Source organism: Momordica charantia, assembly GCF_013281855.1.
Source record: "Momordica charantia cultivar OHB3-1 chromosome 9 unlocalized genomic scaffold, Mcharantia_2.0 BLBB01000009.1, whole genome shotgun sequence".
In the NCBI taxonomy this organism is placed as follows: Eukaryota; Viridiplantae; Streptophyta; class Magnoliopsida; order Cucurbitales; family Cucurbitaceae; genus Momordica; species Momordica charantia.
Genome location: NW_028275167.1, coordinates 10,847,402 through 10,855,077, shown reverse-complemented (window position 1 = coordinate 10,855,077; position 7,676 = coordinate 10,847,402). Strand labels below are relative to the sequence as shown.

Sequence of the window (7,676 nt, the reverse complement as noted above, 5' to 3'; positions counted from 1 at the left end):
CTTGCATTCACCTAGCTTGTGGGAATGTAACATGTTTTTGGCACTGTTGCCAGGGACTAAGCTATTTTACTTTAAGTTATTTTGTGTAACGTCCCGTGTTACTCAGGTTAGCTTGCCCCGAGTTCCGGGGAATTTTATAACAAAATGGATTTTACTTATTGATTTATTTATTTATTTCATTTTTATTTTTATTTGTTTCACCAGTGATCTTTATTTAATTTTAGTGTGGCATCTCGACTAGTATGTGTTGTTACAATTTTAGTGGTGAGTTAGTAGCGTGTAGTATTTATTAAGTTACGTTTTTTTTATGGATTCCGCTATGTGACACTTGCTCTGGGCCATTGGATCAACTACGAAGTTATTATTGGTTTTGTTAACAGGTGTGATTGGGTAAATGGGCCTTAAACAAAAGAAACTAGCCCAAGTGGGTCTATGTTGGAAAACAAAAGGAAAAGGGGATTTTAAAACAAAACAACCCTAGTCCATCTTGTCCTCCTTCCTCATCTTTCTCCACCATCCCTTTTCGTTGGAGCCGCCAGCCCCCATCCGAAATTCTTTCTCCGACGAAGCAGTACCGACGACGGGACAGCAGCAGGCGCGGGCGTCGGCAGCAGCAGGTGCTGCGTCGGGCAGCAGCAGCGCGGTGTTGGGCAGCGGCAAACGGCGGCAGCGCGCCACGGGCAGCAGCGGCGTGCGACGGGCAGCGGCGGCGCGTGACTTTCGGACTGCTGCAGGCGGCATCGTTACGTGTGGCTGTTTTCGCGGCGTCCCTTCTCCGATCCAACGAGCCTAACAACCTCGAATAACTTAGATCCGTGGAACCCGGTAATTTTTCTTTGACCCACATTTATTCGAAGTTAGATTTGGATTACCCACATCCAAACGAAACCGATTTGGAATACCCACACCTAAGCGAAGTTGTTTTGTAGTAACGGGCATCAAAACGAAGTCGTTGGAGGTTGTTTTGGGCACTTTTCGCTGCTGCAAAAACGTGGACAGCAGTGTTTCGGTGGTGTTCGGCGATTATTTTCATCCGTTCGAAGCTCGATTTACGCTACCCACACCTTTGCAAGCTAGATCTAATTTACCCACACCTACACAAAGTCGTTTTGCGGTAAGGAGCCCTTTGAACCCTCGTAGAGACGTTTTTCGAAGGCTGAACAGTAAATTTAAATTGCTGTTTTTTTTCTGTTTTTGGTGCTTAGGTGTGAGATCGACGCAAACTTGAAGACGTGGTTGAGTAAGTAGCACCAGGGGGCGAGTGCGTGCGTTATTTAGCGTTAACAGAATGTTTTGATGCTGATTTTTTAGCTAAAATAATTTAATTGAGCATGGAGGGATTATTAGTTTTGATTTGTGAACTTCTAGTGATTTTGATGCCGTCTTTCTAATATTGAACACTTATGAGGAAACATGCCTTATGTTTTTGTTGTTGTAGGTGACTAGTAGATTCTGAATTGTTGTGGTTAGAAGTAACTGGCTTATGACGTTTTGCAAATATGTTGTAAATGAAATGCTCGCGTTGTTAAACTGATAATTTAGTTTATATTGTTTTAGTTGTGAGCTGTTGGGTGTGTCTTGTTTATTACAAGGAAAAGCATGCTTGTGAACTGTGCAGTGAATTGGAATGTGGGAAATTTACCTGTAGGTGGTCATGGGAGGGTTGTGAAGTGGTGAAGGGTGGAGGGTGAAGGGACGGGTTGGCAGTCCGTTAACTATGGGTGTACTGATCTGAAAATGCATATAAATCGCTTGAAGGTTCAAAGCCTTGAGTAGTGGCCTTGGGAATAAATGACAAGGCCGAACGTCAAATTTCTGTAAATGAGTATTGGGGTCTTGGGGATAAATGTCAAGGACCAATACGCTGGGAAGTCATCGGTACCTTGGGGATAAACGGCAAGGACCGGTGCACAGTTCAGGCCTTGGGAATAAATGGCAAGGCCGAACATCAAGTTTCTGTAGAGGAGTATTGAGGCCTTGGGGATAAATGTCAAGGGTCAATGCGACTCGAGGAGTTAGGCTTGAAGGACTAAAGTAGAGTGGTGCTTGCGAAGTAGTGGTGCTAGGCCTTGGGAATAAATGGCAAGGTCGAACATCAAGTACTGTAAAAGGAGGGGTGGGCGGTATCTTGGGAATAAATGTCAAGAGCCGTCATGCCTCGAGAAGTTAAACGAGGTGTAACATAGGGGGGATGTAGAGAGAGGTTTAGTACTGTGGGACAAGGGCTAGTGAATCATTGGTTGTAGTCTTGGTAGTTCCGACGCATGGTTGTTGTATGTAAATGTCGAGTTATTGTTCGCTATCTCTCGCTGTCTGTTTAATTGCCTTGCTATCGTTTTATCTTATATGCCGTGACTGTGAGCATGATTTTTGTGTTAGTTAGGAAGTGCTACTTACGGAGTACCCTATGTACTCACCCCCCCCCCTTTGTACCCTTATATGTTTTCAGGTGTGAACGGGGTCGACCGCGGTGATGACGTGGAGAGGGCTTGACCGAGGAAGGATCACTAGTTTAGTTAGTGAGGTTAGAGGGAAGGATCGTGGGTACGAGTAGCCTTGAGATTTATGTTATTACTAGTTGTGAACCGCGAAGGAAATTTTGTATTCTTTAGAAGTACTTTAATTGTTATTGGATGTTGCTGATAAATGCGTCGTTGTTGTCATTGGAGTTTAGGTGCACGGTTGTTTTCGTTTATTTAAGAATTTTTGCCATGAAGGCGAATATGAGATGTTGTTGTTTTTTTTAAATTGCCCACGGAGGGTGAAGTCCTGATAGTTTATGACATTTATATTTCTGATAGAACGTATGGGAGTCGAAGCTTTATTTCATCTAAATTATTTTTCCAGGGAGTTGCTTATCTCGTGTTTAGAGTTAAGGTTAGCCAGAAGAATTATTTAGCGTTGCCTAGGATGTTTATATGAAATCTTGGGGCGTTACATTTTGCTTAAGAATACGATGCGTAAAGAGTTTCCTTAGCCATATTTTGGTTGCTTTGTAGGTCGATTTATGATTTCCAAGGGTTAGAATTGCTGCTTGATGACCAAATTGAAAGGACACCTCATAGGAGGAGAAATGAGCAGAGAATACAAGAGTAAGAAACGAATCGCAATCCGAATCTGCAAGCTCCGAATATGGTAGTTGAGGAAATGCATGAGGAAGAGGTTGTTGGGGCAGCAACATCCCCTCATTTAAATGTTGTCTTGTTAGAAGATGACAAGAATAGAGCAGTTAGAGCATACACATCTCCAGCAGTTTATAATTTTAATCTAGCTATAGTGGTGCCATATATAGATGCTGATGAGTTCGAGCTTACACTCGTAATATTTCAAATGCTCCAAACTGTGGGACAGTTTGGGTCATGAATCAGAAGATCCTCACCTCCATCTGAGATATTTCTTGGAGGTCAGTAATTCGTTTAAGATCAAGGGAGTAATGAAGGAAGAATCGAAGCTGAAATTGTTCCAATTTTTGCTGAGAGACAGTGCTAGGATATGGCTACACTCCCTACCATCAGAATCCATCACTACATGGAATGAATTGGTAGAAACATTTTTTATGAAGTATTTTCCACCGAGCAAAAATGCAAAGTTGAGAAGCGACATCAATAACTTTCAACAATTTGCAGGAGAATCTGTAAGTGAATCATGAGAGAGGTTCAAGGGGCTTTTGCAAAAGTACCCATACCATGCTATTCCCAAATGTATTCAGATCGAGACCTATTATATTGGGCTGAATGAAGCTATAAGGTTAGTGGTAGATGCTTCTGCAAATGGAGCTCTCCTATCGAAGTCATATGCTGAAGCATTCAACATCCTCAAACCATCACCAATGGTCAAACTAAAGATAAAATATGGGTAAAAATTCAAGAGGAATGCATGTGATGATGTGCTAACTTCAATAAGCACAAAGATCTCAAATCTGGTGGACATGATGATGAAGAATATGTCTAATGCTGGAGCATCTCATGTCAGAGCTGGAGTTAGCAGTATCCAAGCAATTCCATGCTCCTATTGTGAAGGAGAGCACCACTTTGATCTCTGCCCATGGAATTCAACAAATCATAATAATTCCTACCCCAACACGTACAATTCATTGTGGGGTCAGCACCCAAGTTTTGGATGTGGAGGAAATCAATATGGACAAGGTCAGTTAGGACGATATAATGCTCCAACATTCCAACAAAAAAGAATTTCCTAATGATTTTTCGAAGATGAGCAACATCAACCTGTCAAGCAAGCTGCAAGTTCATCAAATTCTTTGGAAAGTCTGATTAAAGCTTACATGGCTAAGAATGAGGCTACCATTCAAAATCAAGTGGCTACTATTCAGAATCAAGCTACATTAATTCAGAGTCAAGCAACGTCATTAAGGAATTTGGAAGTTCAAATGGGGCAAGTTGTAAAAGAATTAAGAAAGTGGCCTCATGAAGCTCTCTCGAGCGATACTGAGACACTTAAATGGGAGGAGAAAGAACGAACTCAAACAGTAATGAGTTGCAACACATTGCTTCCACCATATCCCATCCTTCCAGAGAAAGAGAATGCTCAAGTCAATCCAGAAACTGAAATTGAGAGTCAAATTAAAGAAACTACAAATGAGCTGCAGCATAAGAATATCCATAAGAGCATTGTTGGAGCATCAGTCAAAATTGAGCCAACTGAAGCATCAAGTCTAGGGATTGAAGAAAAGAAGGGAAATCAATTTGAAAGGATATTTGAAGCACCAGAGTCGGAAGGGAAGCAATTCAGCCCGATGAAACCATTAAATAAAGAAGAGCCTAGATTCGAATTTAAAGTGTTACACAAGAATATATTTGTGGAGTAGTTCAAGCCCAGAGGGTTCTTCTGATGCTGATGATAGCCCCCAAGAAGAAGAAGAAAAAGAAGAGAAAAATGATATAAGGGGAAGTATTTTAATTTCCAAATCAATTTCATTCTCCATAGTTCACGATGCTTGAAATTCTTTGTTATTGTTTTTATTGGTGATTTAATTGGTAGTTATGTAAGTTTTTGTTTATTAGTAATTTCTACCTCTTTTGTTTCAGAAAAAAATCAAAAGTAAATTGTGTAATTTCAGTTCTATGGAAAGCAAAAGGAATCATGATAGAGTATCTGCGATGCTGGAGCATCGTTTTCAAAGAAGAACACCCAATACTAATGAAGAATCCAAAGAATAAAATGTTTGAAAAGAGGAGTTAATTTCCTCTTGCTGACTTAACATTTCCTTGTCTTTCAATTTTGTTTCCTACTTGTAATTCTTTATGGGTTTAATTTTCAGCATGTTAATTTTCTAAGTTAGCTACCCCCTCCCCCTCGAGAAAAATAAAATGAAAAAGAATATTTCTATAAATGTTATGCGTCTTGCATTTTTTGCATGCTCTGGTTTATCTAGTAGTGTCAATGTTATGTACAATTGTGGTTTCGAAGTTTTGTCGATGTTGAGGCTTCAATTGCTGGTAGCAACAGTTCTTGCTCTTTCCCTAGCTCAAGTTTCAATACCGAAGCCCTAGCATCTCCCTGTTAGTAACTTTCATATGCCACATGCACTTAGTTGACAATTTTCGATAGCTCACCTATCTAGGTCCTACTTTCGCATTACTTTATTGGTCTTCTCCCCTATTCGATGCCAGTTTCTTTCCCCACCCACAGTCCATATCAGCTTAGCGAAAATATTCTCACCTACTCATATTTTCTTTGCTGCAAGTTTGGGGGTATGCTAGAGCGTTTTAATGCTTTGTCTATAGTTGCATTGAGGACAATGCAAGCTTTTAAATTTGGGGTGTGTGCATTCGCTTTGCTTTTAACCCTTTCTAGCTCAATATTATACAACTATGAATCTTTCTAATCCTGTAATTTAGCAAAAAAAAGAATTCAAAAAAAATATTCCCCAAAAAAAAAACTCATATACTATAGAGGCTGCAAGATTAGGAAAGGCTAGTAGCCCATAGTTGAGAGCCTAATCCAGTAATAAAAGAGCTAGCGGTTCAAGGCAAGTGAAAGGGAGTTTGAGAAAAGAGTCTCTAGGTGGGACGAGTTTGTGTAAAAGAAGGAAGATGCTAGAGCCTAGGAAAATAGCCTTTTCTAGAGCTAGAGCAAGATTTTAGCTACTCTTTTTTGTTGTCCAAGGTGGAGGCAGAATGAATGAACTCTCAAATGTGTGTGCATTGTGGGTGAATTAAGTAAGTAGAGCTAAGTGCAATATGCGATGTATTACATTTTCAGTATTTTCTTGTGAGTTGCAAGGGTAGTCTTGCTTTAGGACAAACAAGGATTCAAGTTTGGGGGTGTGATAACTCTCCAAAAGAGAGTTATTTTATTAATAATTTGGGTTAATTTATGCTTTAATATGAGGGTCTTTGTCTAAATCGCATGTTTAAGTGAGGAATTTAGTGAAAAAGATGATTACCACGTTATAAATCCTCATGTTGTTGAATTTATGCAAATTTCTGCTTATTTCTCCTATTTTTGGTTTAATTGTGCAGAATTTGGAGAAGTTGTTGAGGAGTAGTAGAATGCCAGGACTAGAGGAGAAATGCCGGAGCGTTTTTGTGCCAGAGCATGTCAATGCTGCAGCATCGCTTGCTGCAAAAAATCCTGGGTAGCAGTAACATGCTGGATTTTTACTTATGTACGTACAACGCACGTTTTACTTAGTTTTGCCCTAATTTTCGGGACAACTATAAAAGCAACAAGATAGGTCTGTCTAATCATCAATCCCTAAGGGAAAAAAGATCCCAACGGAGGAAAATAGTCTCACAACATGCTGAAGACAAGGAAAGCTGCCCCCATTTTGAGAAAAAGCCGACGGGAGGAGGCTGGAACTGCTGGTTTTTCACTGAGCTGGAGGTTTCAGAGGATTTCTCAAAGCTTTTTCACCAAATGGGTTGTTTTCCTCTTTACCCATTGTATTTTCTCCATTACCCATGAACTAAATCCCATTTTTAGGGAGATCCTTTGCTGTAGGTTGTGAACAGAGGCTTTCTAGCTGTTTTTGCTGTTGTTAAATAGAGTCGATATAATATTTTCATCTTACTGATCTTTGCTGGCCACATTTATCAGTTTGTTTGCTCTTGTATGACTCGAAAGGATATTTTTATCTTACTGGTCTTTACTGGTCACATTTATCAGTTTGTTTGCTCTTGTATGACTCGGAAGGGTATATAGGTAACGTGTTTGGCTCTCTTTGTGGTTAGTTATTTTTTTCTAGTAAATTTGTGGATGCTTAGGGATAAGGTCCGCCTAACCATGCTTATAAATTGTTCTTTATGCTTGGGTCTTTAGCAACAGATGTTGTAGATATTCACATTTGGATGTCTTGGAAGGGAACCACGTCGGTTTTTGAGCATCAGTAGCGATTTTATGTTAGAGCATCTTCTGTGAGTGAGTGAAAGCATGTCAGGATCTCCCCGGTTTCCATCTCGTTAACTGTTTCTCCATTCTGTTCGTTTTGCTACACCATGTCTTTTCCCCATCATCTATTAACACAATATTGGTATTCTTAAGTGCATGCTTAAAGTAACATTCTTAGTCTCTGTGGATTTCGACCTTGTTTATACTAAAATCGGCAAGAATATAGTGTATACTTGCACTTGCATTCACCTAGGTTGTGGGAACGCAACAAGTTTTGTCCCAAACGATTATGCCATGTTGTAAATGAAACCATACATGTCATTGCA

At 40.0% G+C, this 7,676-nt stretch overlaps 1 long non-coding RNA gene and 1 other non-coding gene across 2 annotated transcripts; one reads left to right on the top strand and one right to left on the bottom strand.

The window, feature by feature from the left end:
• Positions 1 to 510: 510 nt before the first annotated feature.
• On the top strand, positions 511 to 7,042 carry LOC148208940 (uncharacterized). Its single transcript, XR_015787318.1, has 4 exons — positions 511 to 825; positions 930 to 1,114; positions 1,206 to 1,240; positions 6,483 to 7,042. It is a non-coding gene; the product is annotated as an uncharacterized LOC148208940 (long non-coding RNA).
• LOC148208941 (small nucleolar RNA R71) lies at positions 3,587 to 3,693 on the bottom strand. The gene has a single exon (XR_015787474.1). It is a non-coding gene; the product is annotated as a small nucleolar RNA R71 (small nucleolar RNA).
• Positions 7,043 to 7,676: the final 634 nt, after the last annotated feature.